The following is a 17,102-nucleotide window of genomic DNA, read 5'->3' as shown; positions in this document are numbered from 1 at the left end:
AAGTAAAGTATGTCATGATGATGAGCGGAACGGTGGAAAGTTGCATGGCAATATATCTCGGAATGGCTATGGAAATGCCATAATAGGTAGGTGGTGGCTGTTTTGAGGAGGATATAAGGAGGTTTATGTGTGATAGAGCGTATCGTATCACGGGGTTTGGATGCACTGGCGAAGTTTGCACCAACTCTCAAGGTGAGAAAGGGCAATGCACGGTACCGAAGAGGCTAGCAAAGGTGGAAAGGTAAAAGTGCGTATAATCAATGGACTCAACATTAGTCAAAAGAACTCATATACTTACTGCAAAAATTTAGAAGTCATCAAAAACCAAGTACTACGCGCATGCTCCTAGGGGGGTAGATTGGTAGGAAAAGACCATCGCTCGTCCCCGACCGCCACTCATAAGGATGCACAAGCTAGGTACACTTCATGTTTCAAATTTGTTACACAGCTTTAACCATACGTGCATGCTAAGGGACTTGCTAACTTCAACACAAGCATTATTTAAATTCATAATCACCCAACTAGCATGACTTTAATATCACTACCTCCATATCTCAAAACAATTATCAAGTATCAAGTTGATCATAGCATCCAATTCACTTCCTATCATAGTTTTTATTATACCCAACTTGGATGCTCATCATTCTAGGACCAACTTTATGACCACAGCAAATACCATGCTGTCCTAAAAGACTCTAAAAATAATATAAGTGAAGCATGAGATACTAGCAATTTCGTCAAAATAAAGACACCACCGTGCTCTAAAAGATATAAGTGAAGCACTAGAGCAAAAACTATCAAGCTCAAAAGATATAAGTGAAGCACATAGAGTATTCTAACAAATTCTAATCAAATAGGCTTCTCCAAAAAGGTGTGTACAGCAAGGATGATTGTGGTAAACTAAAAAGGAAAGACTAATATAATTCACGACACTCCAATAAAACACATATTATGTAGCGAATAAAAATATAGCTCCAAGTAAAGTTACCAATGAACGAAGACGAAAGAGGGGATGCCTTCCCGGGGCATCCCCAATCTTAGGCTTTTGGCTATTCTTGAATATCTTGGGGTGCCTTGGGCTTCCCCAAGCTTAGGCTCTTGCCACCCTTTATTCCATAGTCCATAAAAGCTTTACCCAAAACTTGAAAACTTCACAACACAAAACTCAATAGGAAATCTTATAAGCTCCGTTAGTGAAAGAAAACAAAACAACCACATAAAATACTGCAATGAACTCATTATTTATTTATTTTGGTGTTAAAACTACTGTATTCCAACTTCTTTATGGTTCATAGACTGAATTACTAGCCATAGATGCATTGAAATAAGCAAACAACACACGAAAAACAGAATCTGTCAAAAACAGAACAGTCTGTAGCAATCTGTAAGTAAAGCAAACTTCTGGAACTCTAAAAATCCTACCAAAATAGGAAGTCCTAGAAAATTTGTTTATTGAACAGAAGAAAAAATAATCAACACAAAATCACGTTCCTATGATTTAACAAAATTATATTCGTGCGTGCAAAGTTTCTGTTTTTCAGCAGAATCAAATCAACTATCGTCGTAGGTTATCCTATAGGTTCTACTTGGCACAAACACTAACTAAAAGATAAAAACACATATAAACAGAAGGTAGATGCAAGATTTATTACTAAACAGGAGCAAAAACAAAAAACATAAATAAAATTGGGTTGCCTCCCAACTAGCGCTATCGTTTAACGCCCTTAACTAGGCATAAAACACAAGGATAGATCTAACGAGTGCCAATTTGGCACTAAATTCATAAGTAGCACGCATGATAGATTCATAAGGTAATTTGACTTTCTTACTTGGAAAGTGCTTCATGCCTTTCTTTAAGGGAACACTACTAGGAAAAGGGCTACTAATGGCGCACCAATTTTGCCTACTAATGGCGCACTGCTGGTGCGCCATTAGTATCACGCCACTAGTATTTTTTACTAATGGCGCACCAATGGTGCGCCATTAGTATCTGGTATACTAATGGCGCACCACACAGTGCGCCATTAGTATGGAACAAAATGCGCCATTAGTATGCCTACCAGGGGGCATACGTAACCATGTGCTTTGTCACACTAATGGTGCACTCTGTAGTGATGCGCCATTAGTATCCTTTGGCATACTAATGGCGCACCTTGAGGTGATGCGCCATTAGTATGAATATTAGGTTTTTTTACTTTTCTGATTTTTGCATAGGTTACAAAATATATTATTGGACAGAATATAGACAGCAGCACACAGCAACAGCAGATTCATCGAATACAATAGAAGATTAGTCTCCGAATACAATTCATCATATTAGTCTCCGAATTCAAAAGACCGACCAAAGATAAAACATTACAAGTCTCAAGACCGCGAGTATCGAGTTTGTCTTCACATTACAAGTCGATATTGATCATCTAAACTACCATCACATAGAAGAGAGCTGCGGTCATCACGATGAGCATCATCGCGATCAAACTGGTCTTCATCCGGTTCCTCCAACACTCCCTCCTCTCTCCCGCTAGATAGAGGGCGTATCTAGATTCGGCCTCCGCCCTAGTGGTGTACCCTTTGTAACTGTTACCGCTGAAACGATGAACCTGTCTCCGACACACCTCCTAGTCGTCGTAGACTCCGGGAACCTTACCCTTGTACACGACATACGACGGCATCTCTATGCACAAGCCAAACAACAGACAATACATAAGCAATATGTAAGTATGCAACAAAAGGATCGGAAGAGAAAAGCAAGACATTAATAGCACGATTCATGGTCCTACTAATAAATAGCATCGATTACGTCTAAGTTGAACGACTGTCCAAACCAAAGAGACATACGAATTCATTAAAGTTTAATTACAACATGAGCCAATCAATGCTTCAGAACTACACATCACTACTCTCGACTCGACTCATTGGACAGGAGCATGGATGAAGCCGCCGTCTGTGGTGATGGTCATGAAATCGCGGTCGTTGTCAGCCTGCATTTGTAGCGTTCCGTCTACACTACTAGGGAAAAGGCTAGCAGCAGCGCGGGTTTTAGATGTATCAGTAGCACGGGTACCCGCGCTACTAATACGGCGCTACAGCTAACTCATAGTAGTAGCGCGTGCGCACCCGCGCTACTGCTACACAAGTGTAGCAGCAGCGCGGTTATGGGAAGCTCGCTACCGCTAGTAGCGCTAGCGCTCTTTGGCTGGACGCGCTACTGCTATTGAGGCGCTGCTGCTAACTTTTGTACACTCGCTACTGCTAATTTAAGTAGTTTTTTTGGCATATTTGTTTTGTATTTGAACCGGCTTTGTAGAAGAATCTTTAGCACATAGAAATGTCATCATGATACACATACAAATGCCTGCGAGACCACAAATGTAATCATAGCATGTACATACAAATAGTCTCTTCATAATCATCATCCAACACAAAGTGATATCTTGTCATCATCTCGAAAATAGCAATACATGCAAGTCTCGAATACTTGCAACTACAACAACGTCATCCATCTAAACAAAGGTATACGCAAGAAGTGCTATCACTATGAGTGAGAGCGGAACCATGCAGTACATGAGGTGGCGGTTACGAGTCCTCTCTCGCGCTAGCGTGAACCTCAAGTAACTAGCTTCTCCTTCTTGTCTGCTTTTGAAGCCTTTATGGCTGGCGCCCGTGAACCCATTCACTTGCGCCTGACACTCATGCCACTCGTTGTACACCCCCGGAACCTTCCCTTTGTACACGACATAGCATTTCCATCTCGCCATCAAGAAACTAGGTACCTGTTAGAGATGCATGTTCATGAAGAGGATGTACAATCATATATATGCAACAAAATATACTAGAGCAACACCAAAAAAGAAAGGTTAGCAACTAGATGCAACATATACAGTACGCAAATTAATTAACTAGAGGTACGCAGGTCATCGTACGCAAACTAACAAAGTAGCGTTACGCAAGTTCGGCAGGGACCGTGGACATCACAAAGTTTCATCGCTACAAAAAGTATACAAGTTCAACCGACACATATCATCATCATCGGCATCATAAATCACTAGAAGTTCCATCCTTCCATATCATCGAGGACGAACCCTAGCTTCTTGAACGGCGTGAGGTCTAGACGTTGCATGCCTATGCGAGTTCGGACGTCAGTTCGCGATATAGGGCCGTGGTGGAACATCCCCTTCTCATCGACGACTTCTTTCATGATGATCGTCGCAATGTCGCTTTGGATGCGAAAGAAGTCATCTCTAAGTTTATAATTCGCTTCTCCATGAGATTCTAGCCACTTGTGGATATGATCATCATTTCTGCTGTTAATGCGAAGCTTTTGGTGATCCGTGTTGAACTGAATCATGAGATGGACGATGTAGAATCCATCCTTCTTGCTTGGTTTTGGGACATGGATGCAGGAGAAGTTAGTTTTATGCGCGAAACCCATCTTCTTGTTCCTTTGTTTCTTGATATGCACGTGGCCACCTCTAAAGCTGAAGCCTTGGAGAGCATCATCTAGAATATTCATTATGTGGGTGTAGTCCTTTTTCTCGTAGTCTCTGGAAGGGTCAAAATACACGGCGTGGGAGACTTGCGGGTAAAGAACGATAAGGACGGCGCGCCCGTTGCTGCGGGGAAAAGACACCTCAAATTATTCCCCATATGAGAGAGAAGGAATGATTGAAATGTACGAAAGGGTTGTCCGGAACTGACTTACTTTGGATGATAAGGCACGAGGACAATTTCCCGGTCCTTATTCTGTACCATGAAGTTTTGGAGGTACTCCCTAGCAGTTTCACGCTCAAAGTCGCCGAGACTCAAGAAAGACTCGTGCATGTAGTACGGATCCGCCACACAGATTTGCGAGACTTCTTCACTCTTCATGACGGAGCTCATATGTAGCGCAAAAAGGCGGACGATAGTAAAATCAAGCCGCCTTGTTAGAAACATCTCAAAGATATGGTCAAACCGCAGGAAGAACACCTCCGCGGGCCGTGTGTCGACGTAGCACTTCCCCTCAGGCACACGAGCCGCGTATGTCGGATATCCTGGATCCTTTGAGGCTAGTAGGCTTTTCTCAGTCGACAGCACATGGTCGTGCAGTCTCCTGAGATCCCCTGATAGTGCCTCCAGCGGTTTCGGCGGTAGCATCGGCTCGCCCGTGAGATGGAACATGACCGCACCTTTCACGGGTACACGCTCTTCAGAATGCATCGTCTGGCTGCTGTGTGCTCTGGCTTGTTTGGAGGCAGTTACCTTCCCCGATCTCTTCCTCTCCTTTTTCTTGGGCACACCTTCCAGACCCTTCCTTAACCCCTGCCCAAGTGTTCCCGGGCTAAGTACTGTACGACCCTCGCGCCCGGCTAGTTGAGCCTGTGTTGAGGCGGCATCTTCAGGCGTGTCCTGTGAGGATTTCATGAAGAGAGACTTTTTGCAATCCATGGTACGGCCCTGCCCGGGCATATCATCCATATCCTCATTAGCAAGCTGATAGCCCGATTCGTCATATGGTTGACTCATCATATCTATGTCACAGTCATACGCGTTTGTATTGAGGTAATCCATAGGGTCGACCTCCGTCTCATCATCCATTCTCTGTTCTACAGGAGAAATTACATCAGCCAGTACTATTGCACCCCCTTCATCATGTCGTCCGCCGCTCTCACCCGGCACTACTACAGGAGCTGGTAATTGCGTAGGTGGGGTGGTGGTCTCCGCACATGCTTGTTGATGTGTGGTAGTTATTGGTGTGCTCTCGGCCGGCTCCAGACGAATAAGATTCTTCGGCCATAGCAGCACCCAACCCTTGCAGCGTCCAATCCGCGGCGGGGTCTCGTCGTCCGCTCCCACATGCTGTACTGGAGGAGGCAAATCCTCGTGCCCCGATTTCACACTGGTCAAGCTAACCCTGAAGTGCCCAGCGGGGATCGGCTGGTTGTGGAATGTGCGTTGAGAGGGGTCCATTATCATCCCCTTTCCCACGTCCACCTTCTGGCCTTTGATCAAGTAGAGTATGGTGCATGGGGTTTCTTTCGCCTGCAAACACATATGTCTGTGGTGTAAAACAACCGAAAGGCAACAAAAATGGAATATTATCTATATATATATATATGTTGGTGCGACATGTAATTACCGTGACGGCGTCGAGCTCAGCCAAAGACGAAGGCCCACCTAGCGCGCCTGAGACTGAGGACGGGCTGCTATGAGCGGGAGCGGCTGCGAGAGGAGGCCCGGTTGCTTGAGCAAGTGATGGTGCGATGGTGTTGTTGTTCATGGAGTTGCTCGCGACGAAACTGGGCATCGGGAAATCATGTACCGTCTTGTCTGGATTTTCCTTCGCCCAGTTGATGATAACTGGAACCAAGTTAGTAGCGAAATCATTTCTGCAGGCAGTTACAGCTGCATTGACTGCCTGCTGTAGCAACTCATATTTGTCCTCGGCTGCTTTTTTCGCGTCCTCAGCTGCTTTTTTCTCGACCGCAAGCTTCACCTTTGCATCGATGTCCGCCTGACTAAACTTCTTTTTCTGCTTCTTGGCCTCCGGGCCGTCGTTGTAAAACACCTTCCACGTGGCGCCGTCTCCAGCGCCGTGCACACGACCATATTGCGGCCGCTGGTCCAACGGGAGTCCCTTAAGTTCGTTCAAGGCCCGGTTGAGAGGGGTGTCCCACTTGGGCCTCATCGGAGAAGTAGGGCTTTCGGCTGCAAGCCGGTGTTGCTTCTCCAGTAGTCTAATCAATTTCCTCGTGATCTTGTCCGTGTAAAAAACCTTTTTCTCCTTGTCCCACTTGTAGCGGGCCCTGATGAAGTCATGCTCCAAGGGGTTGGTGAACTTCGCGAAGGGGTCTGGGAGACCCGCGGCTTCACGTTCCGCGTCCTCCTTATCCCATATGGGCCTTTTACCGAGGTAGCCACGGCTTCCGAGGCGATGCTTCCCCGTGTTCCTTTGCTGAAGGCTTTTGAATTTCGCAGCCTTAGCCTTGGCTGCCTCGGTAGCGCAAGTGTCCTTGAACTTTTCGAACTCCTCTTCCGTAAGTGTCGGATTTTCCTCCAGAATCTTGGACAGGGGTTCATCAGCCTCAATAGCTCGTTTCACCCTCCCTTTCCAGGAGGCCAAATCATTGCTGAACATGCCCATGGCGTGATTGTTAATCTTTTTCATCTTCGGATCATCCCACGGTTGTTCTATGTTATCATCCCGGTCGGGGAACTTGAATCTCTTGTGCAACTTCGTTAGGAGCAACTGCGTCAAATGTTCTTTACTCCTTAAGTCATCGTCGTTGATGCTCGCGCATTCCCGTAGGATGCATCCTACTTGGTTCCCATAGCACTTGCGAGGTTCTTCCGGCTCTAACGGCTCAAACTTGCCAGGTGCCATCTTTGTGATCACAAGTCGTCCAATCCCTAGTTTGTTAGGTTTTCGTATCCTCTGCTTCTTATGCTTCCTCTTTTCGGTATCGGCATCGGGGCCGGTACCTTCCCCGCCGGTACCTTCCCCGCCGTACCTCCCACCGTCTCGGTGCCGCCATCGGTGCCGGCGCCGTCGGTGTCGATGTCGGCGTCAGTACCATCATCGAGGCCGACCTGCAAACCTTGCTTAGCAGTCAAATAGTCGAGGTACTCTTGTTCACCCTCATAATCCATCTCGTCTGCATCTTGGTCAGAAGGCCCAGTTTCTTCGTTGTTCGACATGTTTCCTATGATTAAGTGGCCTCATTTATTTCTAAAAGTATGAATAAATGAGAAATGACATAAAAAGAAATCTATGTGCCAGCACTCGATATGCCAACTATGTAGCACAAATCATGCCTTTATTCACGGGAAATTTCGGCATGACCTTTGCTAAAAAATGGACATATCGAGCGCCTGAAATTCACCGAAACGGAAATGAATCAACATTCCGGCGTAACATAGGCCACTCGGATCATTTTCCAAACATGACATGTCCAAAACATGACATATGCACATATCACATGTCCAGTTCAAATTTCCATATAAATTCAGCTAATTTTGAAACCTAGCTAAATTCATAACTAAATAGATAACCTAATTAATTAACATGAAGAACCCTAGCAGAGAGGGGGGGTTTACAGAGAGTGCAGGGGCGAGGAGGCAGGCCCGACGACGGCCGGCAGGGGAGAGGAGGGAGGCGAGGGCCGACGGGTCGGGGGCGAGCGCGCCGGGGTCGGGGGCGAGCGCCGGCGCCGGAGTCGGGGGCGAGCGGCTGGGTCGGGGGCGAGCGGCGTGGTCGGGGGCTAGCGCCGGCGCCGGAGTCGGGGTCGAGGGCCGGGACGGGGGCGAGCGCCGGGGCTAGCACCGGCGCCGGCGGAGTCAGGGGGCGTCGGGCGCGGCGGAGCGACGGGGGAGAGAGAGTGGGGATTTGGGGGGAAATGGCGGGATGAAGCACGGCGAGTGAGAATTTTGGGTTAAGTGAACGTAGCAGTAGCGCTTTATGTCAAAATGCGCTGCTACTAAATTCTGTAGCTGCAGCGGTTTTGGAGAAACGCGCTACTACTATGATCTGTAGCTGCAGCGGTTTATGAGAAACTCGCTACTACTATGATCTATAGCTGCAGCCGTTTATGGGAAACACGCTACTACTAAGATCTGTACCTGCAGCGGTTTTGTAGAAACGCGCTGCTACTGCCGTCGCTACTGCCAGTTTTCCTTTTTCTTTTCCTTTATTTTATCCCACTTTTATTTCCCGAGGGCAGTGAACGAAGGGAGGCGATATATATTGCATCATTTGACGGTTAAATATGTATGCAAAATAGGAACATATATATTACACATCATTGGACCCATGCACAATAATGGCTAAGTGTGTATACCAAATAGGAACATATATATATTACACATCATTGGACCCATAACATACGTTTCCTCAGTGCTGACGTTTTCGTTTTTGAGTCAGCTTCTTTCCCTTCTTGTTCGTCGAAGAATAATTGAGCCCCTCATTGTGACTTTGCCTTTTCCATGGAGTACGATTTTTCTTAGGTAATGTAGTATTGATTCTTCTTTTGACGTATACTTCATCATCATCGTCATCTTCCCTCATTGGGTTGCCGTACTGATCATAGTCTTCCTCGTTGGCGACTCCATCCATTCCAATGATGTTCCTTTTGCCTCTCCTCACGACAACACGGCTGGGATTGCGCGGGTCAGTTATGAAGAAGCATTGTGTCACGTGCTTAGCGTGTACCCATGGCTCGTTTTTTGCGATAGCGTTCACGGTAGCGCTCTTGGCGTCGGGTATAGTCATGGTAGTGAACATCCGGCTTTCTCTTTCGACATTCTTAGCCCATCTGACACGGAACATCGTCGTGTTGTGCAGTCCAGAGTAGTCAAGCTCCCAGATCTCCTCGACCCTTCCATAAAATCGTTCAGTTGTGCCGTTGTCGCTGCCGGTCATGCATTCCATCGTCACCCCTGAGTTCAGATCATCACTGTCCATATCTTTTGCCTCCGTGTAGAACGTGTATCCGTTGATATCATATGCCTGATAGGTTACGAGGTTGGGCGAGGGGCCATGTGCTAAGGCGTATATGAGCAATCCGTCCTTAGAGCCCTCCTCCGGGGGATTAGCAATAATATGCTCTTTGAACCAATGCAGGAAAGTGGAGTTGTGCTCTCTAGTAACTTCGGCGTCCGTCCTGCATACCCCCCGGTCACGATACTTCTTTGCGATAATTTCTTTGTGCAGTGCCACGAAAGGATCTACCTCGTCTAGGTGTTGTAGCACTACCAAGTTTGCTCTATCAAAGTCACTGCGTCGATCTGAGTATGCCACGTGCAGTTCCATGCGATCGTTGCAGTGACCATCTCCTTCGAGCCTCCCATCATGCTTGTTAACGGGCAAACCAACACTAACACCAGGTGGCCGGTCTGCGCCATATAGAAAATTCTCACAGGAAGAGATGCACTCTTGTGCCAAATAGCCCTAGACGATGCTTCCATCCGGACGGGACATGTTACGAACGAATCCTTTGATGATCCCATTCATCCTCTCAAACGACATCATGTTGTGCAGGAATGACGGCCCCAGGTCTATTATGTCATCCACAATATGGACACACAGATGCACCATCACGTCGAAGAACGCGGGCGGGAAGTACATCTCAAGCTCATTCAGTATCACAACGATCTCTTCCTGTAGCCTTTGGAGCTGCTTCACACTGATCGACTTTCGAGAGATGATGTCGAAAAAGTTGCAGAGACCAATAAGCATGTCATGGACGTGCTTGTCCATTATCCCTCTAAGGGCAACAGGTAGTATCTGCGTCATCATCACATGACAGTCATGAGACTTCATCCCGCTGAACCTTTTCTTGTCCGTGTCTAGATATCTGCTTATCTTGCCACAGTAACCGGAACTAACTTTCACTCCGGTAAGGCACTTAAAGAATTGATTGATCTTAGCCTGACTTAAGTTGAAGCAGGAGGGGGGGGGGCAATAATCCTCTTTCTTTAATTTCTTGCCCGTCTTCTCCCGTGCCTCTGTCTCCGTCTCTGTCTCGTCTGACATTTTATGGGGCGGCATGTGCAGATCTTCCCTGATTTTCAAATCTTGCAAGTCTTTTCTTGCCTTCGGCCCATCCTTGGTATTATCCGGCATGTTCATCAGTGTTGCGAGCAAGCTCTCAAGGACATTCTTACAGATATGCATTTAATCAAGGCAATGAGGTGTATCGAGTTTGTGCCAGTACTCCAAGTCCCAGAACACAGACCTCGTCTTCCATACATTCAGCAGCGGCTCCGGCGCCTTTCTCATCGTCTTTCCCGACGCGGGGCACTCCTTCCAGTTTTGCAACAGCTCATCGATTTCGGCACCACTCCGCTTACGTGGAGGTCCTCGATGCTCAGCATGACCATTGAATAGATCTCCACGGTTTCTCCACGGGTCGTCCTGTTCAAGCCATATTCGATGCCCCATGTACACGATTTTCCCAGACCCGCCATCTTTCCTTGACGTTAGCTGCTGAGACGTTGTATCATCCATGCATCGCGTGCATCCGCAATATCCATGGCACACCTGGCCTGCCACATATCCGTAACCGAGATAGTCCTGCACTGTCGTGATCAGTGCGGCTCTCATGTTGAAATACTCACCTTTGCTGGCGTCCCATGTCTTGGCCGGTGTTTTCCACAACGTGTCTAACTCCTCTTGAAGTAGCCCCAGATACAAATTAATATTATTTCCTAGTTGTTTTGGCCCTTGAATAAGCATGCTCATGTGAATGTACTTTGATTTCATGCACAACCAGGGGGGAGGTTGTACATCCATACAAACACGGGCCATGTACTATGGTTGGTGTTCTTGTTGCCAAACGGATTCATGCCATCGGTACACGCGTCGAGCACGATGTTCCTTACATCACATTCAAAATACTGATAGAAGCTATTCAACACTCTCCACTGGCTTCCATCCTTCACGTGTCTCAGCTTCGGATCATCTCCATCGTCGGGCTTCTTCCTCACCGCGTGCCAGCGCATTAGCTTTGCTTCCTTGGGATCTACAAAATACCTATGGAGACGGGGAGTGATCGGTAAGTACCATACAACTTTCTGGGGACATTTCTTCCCGGCATTCTTGTATCAAGAAGCATTGCACACCGAACAGCTTGTTTTTTCTGCGTGCTCCTTCAGATAAATTATGCAATCGTTGATGCATGCATGGTATCTAACGTGTGGCAGATCAAGAGGGCACACGATCTTCTTGGCCTCATCAACACTAGTAGGACATGGATTACCCGCGGGAAGAACATCCTTTAGGTACTTGAGATGCTCATCGAGGCTAGTGTCGGTCCATTTGTTTTTAGCCTTCGTCTTCAGGAGTTGGAGCGTGAAACTCAACCGGGTCACCTCAGGATTGCAACCATCATACAATGGAGTGTTCGAGTCTACCACCAGTTGCTCCAGCTTAGCCTCCTCTCTAGAAGCAGCTCTCTCAGTACTCGTCTCCTTGCGAAGCAATGCTTGAACATGAGGGTCCCGCACAATTGAACTTAGTACCGACGAACTCTGCTGCGTGGAGTCCATGTCGTTCTCTCCGCCGCCATGTCTGGCCCCTTCTCCTCCGCCATGTCCGGCCCCTTCTCCGCCGCCATGTCCGGCCTCTTCCCCGTCGCCATTATCGATCATCTCTTCGTCTTACCCCGTGTCATCATTGCCTGCCCCGTCGGCATCCTCAACATCGTCATCCACATCTTCAATTATCCACCGAGTATAGCCATCCATGAAACCAGTCATGAGCAGGTGCGCTTCGACACGACCATCGTCATGGGGGTCGAGCCAAACTATTCCTTTGCATTTTCGACACGGACATAAAACCTCTGTCCGGTTATTTTCTTTCATGTCTTGCACCGCCGACAGCAACCACATGTCCACCATCATTCCACTGACCATCGTCAACTCTGCACGGTAATAATAAAAAAATTGATTGTAAAAATGCATGCATGCATCAAAGTCATAAATTTTTTTGGCATGACCTTCCCTAAAAATAGGACATATATGGATCTAGAGTTTGCCCGGAATTCACCGAAACGGAAATAAATCGACATTTCGGCAAAACATAGGCAACTCAAAAGCACAATTTGGCGGCGTGAACTCATGCCACACACACAATTTCCACAAACATATCACACACACATAAACCCATTTCCATTTTGCAAAAGCATGAAATTTTCATCACCTCTATCTCGATCGAGATCGAGCACACAGTGGAGATGTTGTAGGGAGATCAAAAGTGCACAAAGCTCTTCTTGACAAAGATAGATCTAGTTAGGGGGCAAATAGGTCACTTAACTAAATCCTACATCTACCTAGCTACCTAATTTGGGAGGAGACAACTTCAACTAGTGGAGGGGGAAGGAAAAAGAGAAAGGAGATGCATTAATGGAGGTGGTGTAGTTATGTAGGAGTAATGAAGAGAGAGAAGATGGATAGAGAAGAGAGAGAGTAATGGGGGATAAGTATTGAGAAGAAGAAGAGGGAGAGTGGGAGCATGTGGTGGAGGGAAGAGAGGAGAAGGGGAGGTAGGGGGAAGGGAAAAGAGGAGGGGGAGGGGAGGGACGGGTGGGGAAAGGTGTTGGGTTGCTGCGGGTTAGCAGTAGCGCGGGGGAGAAAACGCGCTGCTGCTAAGCTATTTGCAGCAGCGCGCTTTGCGGTACGGCGCTACTGCTAACTGGGACAAAAAATTGTGGCAATTTGAAACTTACCAGCAGCGATCTCGAAAAAAGCGCGCTACTACTACATACTTAGCAGTAGCGCTGTTCTCTCGACCGCGCTACTGCTACTTAGAGTTAGGTGAACACCGCCGGTCGACATTTGTAGCAGCGTGTTTCTGGCCGAGCGTGCTACTGCTAAATCCTTATCAGCAGCGAGTTTACGTAACACGCGCTACAACTAATTAGCAGTAGCGCCCCATTTTGAACCGCGCTGCTGCTAAGATTCTGTGTATAGGCTTTTCCCTAGTAGTGTTATCTCACTGTTTGACGGTTGATATCTGAGGAAGAACTGCCCCGAGGTATGAAGGACATCTTGATGGATGATGTCCGCAAACTCCGACTGGATGCGAAAGAATTCTTTTCTGAGGTCCACGTCCTGGATTGCCGACAAGCTCACGGCCCAATCTTTGAGATTATCTGGTAGCAGAAGGTGATGATGGTCCCTTACGATTGCCCGCATGTGATGGAGGGCGTAGTAGGCATCCTTATGACTGCCAGGCGGCTGCTTGACGCAGCAGAACTTCGTATTGTGGGAGAACATGTGCTTGCCATACTTACGAACTGCCCTGGTGAAGGTGCCTCCAGATTTGGCGTAGCCGGGGAGAACATCATCAAGAACTTTCTTGATATTTGTGTAGTCTATCTTGGAGTTATGGTTCGGGTCAAAATACATGGCCATGGAATATTTCGAGCTTAAGAGGATGAGTGTGCAATGTGTGTCACTGCACAGAACACGGAATGTTAGAAAAAAAAAGAACGATCAAAATCAAAGAAATCATATGTTACGGGGCGGTTAAGGGATGACTTACTCGGGAAAGTAAGCCACAAGGAAGTTATCCTTATCTAGGTTTGCCAGAATGACGCTTTCGAGGTGTGAACTCGTGACTTGGCGGTCCCCAGCGCTGCTCAAGTGCTTGGCACGCATGTAGAAGGGGTCGACTATCACGATGTCCGTGATCTTGTCTCTAATGATCCGCATCTCCATACTCAGCGAAAACAGACGAACGAAGGTGTAGTGCAGCGGATGAAGGTTAAACATAGCAAAGATGTCATCAAACCATAGGACGATCGTACCCCCGATGTCGCCATCCACAAATCCCTTCCCCTCTGGCACCTTGGCCACGAAAACCGGGTATGCCACATCATTCGCTCTGAGATGCTGCTTCTCCAAAGAAAGAACACTGTCGTGCAGACTCTGCATAGCACCGGTTGCAGCCCTACCCACCACATGCACCCTCCTCGAGATATCCTTAGTTGAAGGTGGCCCGTCCTGAGCACGGATCGAACTCGGTGCCGACTTGCACGCACCGGTGCCCTTGTTAGTCTTTCGATTCCGTCCCTTCTTCTTGATCTCCTGTAACAGGACCGAGTTATGCTCACAGACCGCCTTCTTGAGCGTGATGGGGCTGATAATATTTCGCGTCTCCTGAGAACTGAACACCAGACGACGCCTGTTGCAATTGAATTTCTCCGCCTTACCAGCTAGATCACGGTCGTCCTGGTTGGGTTCTTGAGAAAGAGGCCCGCAGAACTCGTCAGCGTACCCATGTTCAGCAAAGTACTTATCAACGTTGGTAAATGTACCGTCGTCGTTGTCGTCGTCGTCCGATCCTGTGCCATATGCATGTCTGGATCCTTTGCCATAGGGATGTCCGGCTGGTCCGGTAGCGTTGCGGCATTCTTGCCATGGCTTGGCGCCGGCACGACTGGCGGTCTTGTCTGTGGGGTGGTGTCCCCCGCCCCCAAACGAATCTGGCTCTTTGGCCAAAGCAGGGGCCAGCTTACGCAGGCGCTGAGGGTCATCTCATCTTCTTCGTCGGCCCCAGCGGGTCGAATCGGAGGTAACAACTCGTCGCAGCCTGGCAGCACCCGAACCACTTCAACCCTATACACTGTGGGTGGCATCGGATTACCGTGGAACATGGGGTTGCCTAGTTGAACGATTATGCCCTTGGCAACATCGACCAACTCGCCGCCCACGAAGTGCAGAAGAGTGCAAGGAACATCGGCGGCGCCCTGCGAAAACATGTAGGGTGTCAGGGATGCCCAGTCAAAGGCAAGGAGATGAAGTCATCGGCCGAGAGGCTTAGTTGCCGTGATGCCGTCGAGCTCGGCTAATGTCGAGGCACCGCCAACGGCGGGCGTGTAACTGACGGAGGGGCCGCTTGCTGGCGAGGTGTCGGCCGGCGTACACCCGGGTGCATTAAGCTCCAATGCCCATGCCGGCGCCGGAGACACGAATACCGCCTCCGCCAGAGACACCAATGGCGCCGATGGAGACACCAATGGCGCCGCCTGCGCGCTGTGCGAGTTGCTGGCCGTGAAGCTGGGAACCGAGGGAGGCCCCTGTTGGCCGCCCGCAATCCACGACGTCAGCCCATGAATCAATGTAGGCACCATGGCATTGAGCTTCGTTCCCAGTTGTTGTTCAACTTGCTCTTGGACAAGCTCCAGAATCCGCGCCACTTGTGCCTTGAGTGCTTCAACCTCGCGCGACTGGCTTTCCGAGCTGGTCTTTTTCTCCTTTCGCCCACCAGTGGTATAGTATGACGACCATTTTATGGACAAGCCTTTGCCGGCCACACGACCAGCTGACGTCGGCTTACTGAGCTTATCCTTGTTTTTCATTACGTTCAACGCCCTATTTAAAGGGGTGTCGAAAGGGGAGCTCTGAGACAACCCCGCGCTACTGCTTTCAGTGTCCTGCAGAAGGAACGTGAACCATTTAGAAATATTGGGGATTAATTAGAATGCAACCATATGGAGCTAATTACGCGGGGGTGTATTCCTTACCAAAACAAGCTCGAGCGCCCTGATCTTCGGATCCGTGGTAAGCTCCTTTATTACCGGGTCCTCCTTGTACCAGGCCCTGAGAAAGTTCCTGGTCTGCTTGTCATGGTATTTCTCAAAGCGGGGCGGTAGGCCTTGCTCGGCACGCTTCGCGTCCTCCTTGTACCATATAGGCTCCGCCACTCTGTAACCGCCGGGACCGAGTTGGTGGACCCCTAAGTTCAACTTCCGCATTTCTTTCCCCCACTGACTTGATTCGGAGGTTGTGCTGCCCTCGCACTTGATCTTGAACTCCTTGTACTCATCTTCACTCATCAAAGGATATTTCACCTTGATCTTGTCATAACTACCACCTGTGTCAATCATTGCCTTCACCGTGCTTCTCCAAGTAGACAGGGCCGTGCTCATCCTCGTGAGGGGGGTACTGTTCACTTTATTCCCCGAGAGGCGTGTGTTTGCAAACTCAGCGGGGAACTTGTATCGTTCATGCTGCTTCGTGAAGAGGAGGCTGCGCAAATTCCCGTGGTCCTTACGCCTTATGTTCTCGATGTTGATCAAGACGGTGCTCCGGAGAATGCACCCGAGCTGAACCGAGTACCCCTTGACTACTTGTTTGGGCGCCGTCGGATTCCCGTCGGAGTCCACTTCAGTAAATTCCTCCCTGACGGTGCCGAGCACGCTCGAGCGCCGGTCCTTCCGTTGCCTCTTCGGTTGGCTGCCATCTGTGTGTGCATCGCCATCATCTGGCATCCTCGGCGGCGCCATCAGTTGTTTCATCCCCGATGCCACTAGGTGTTGTGTAGTCAGGATCGGTGTCTTCCGCGGCGTCCTCATAGCGGTGATGTTCTTTCTCCAACTCCTAGGACAGCTCCCAGAATTGCTTGCCGCCCGAACCGCCGGCCTCATCGTTGTCGGCCATGTTTCGCTTTAAATAGGAAAAAAGTTTGGTCAAAAAGTTGGTTATTGTCAAGGAACAAGATCATAGTCTCATCATTTAGGGATTGTCGACACCAAGGCATCCTAAAAGCTAAGCTTTTATCATTTAGGGTCTGTCGACGCCGAGGCACCCTAAAAGCCTAAGCGTACATCATTTAGGTTCTC

This window comes from Triticum aestivum, chromosome 2B (genome assembly GCF_018294505.1).
Source record: "Triticum aestivum cultivar Chinese Spring chromosome 2B, IWGSC CS RefSeq v2.1, whole genome shotgun sequence".
NCBI classification, from domain to species: domain Eukaryota; kingdom Viridiplantae; phylum Streptophyta; class Magnoliopsida; order Poales; family Poaceae; genus Triticum; species Triticum aestivum.
Note: the sequence above shows the minus strand (reverse complement) of the source record.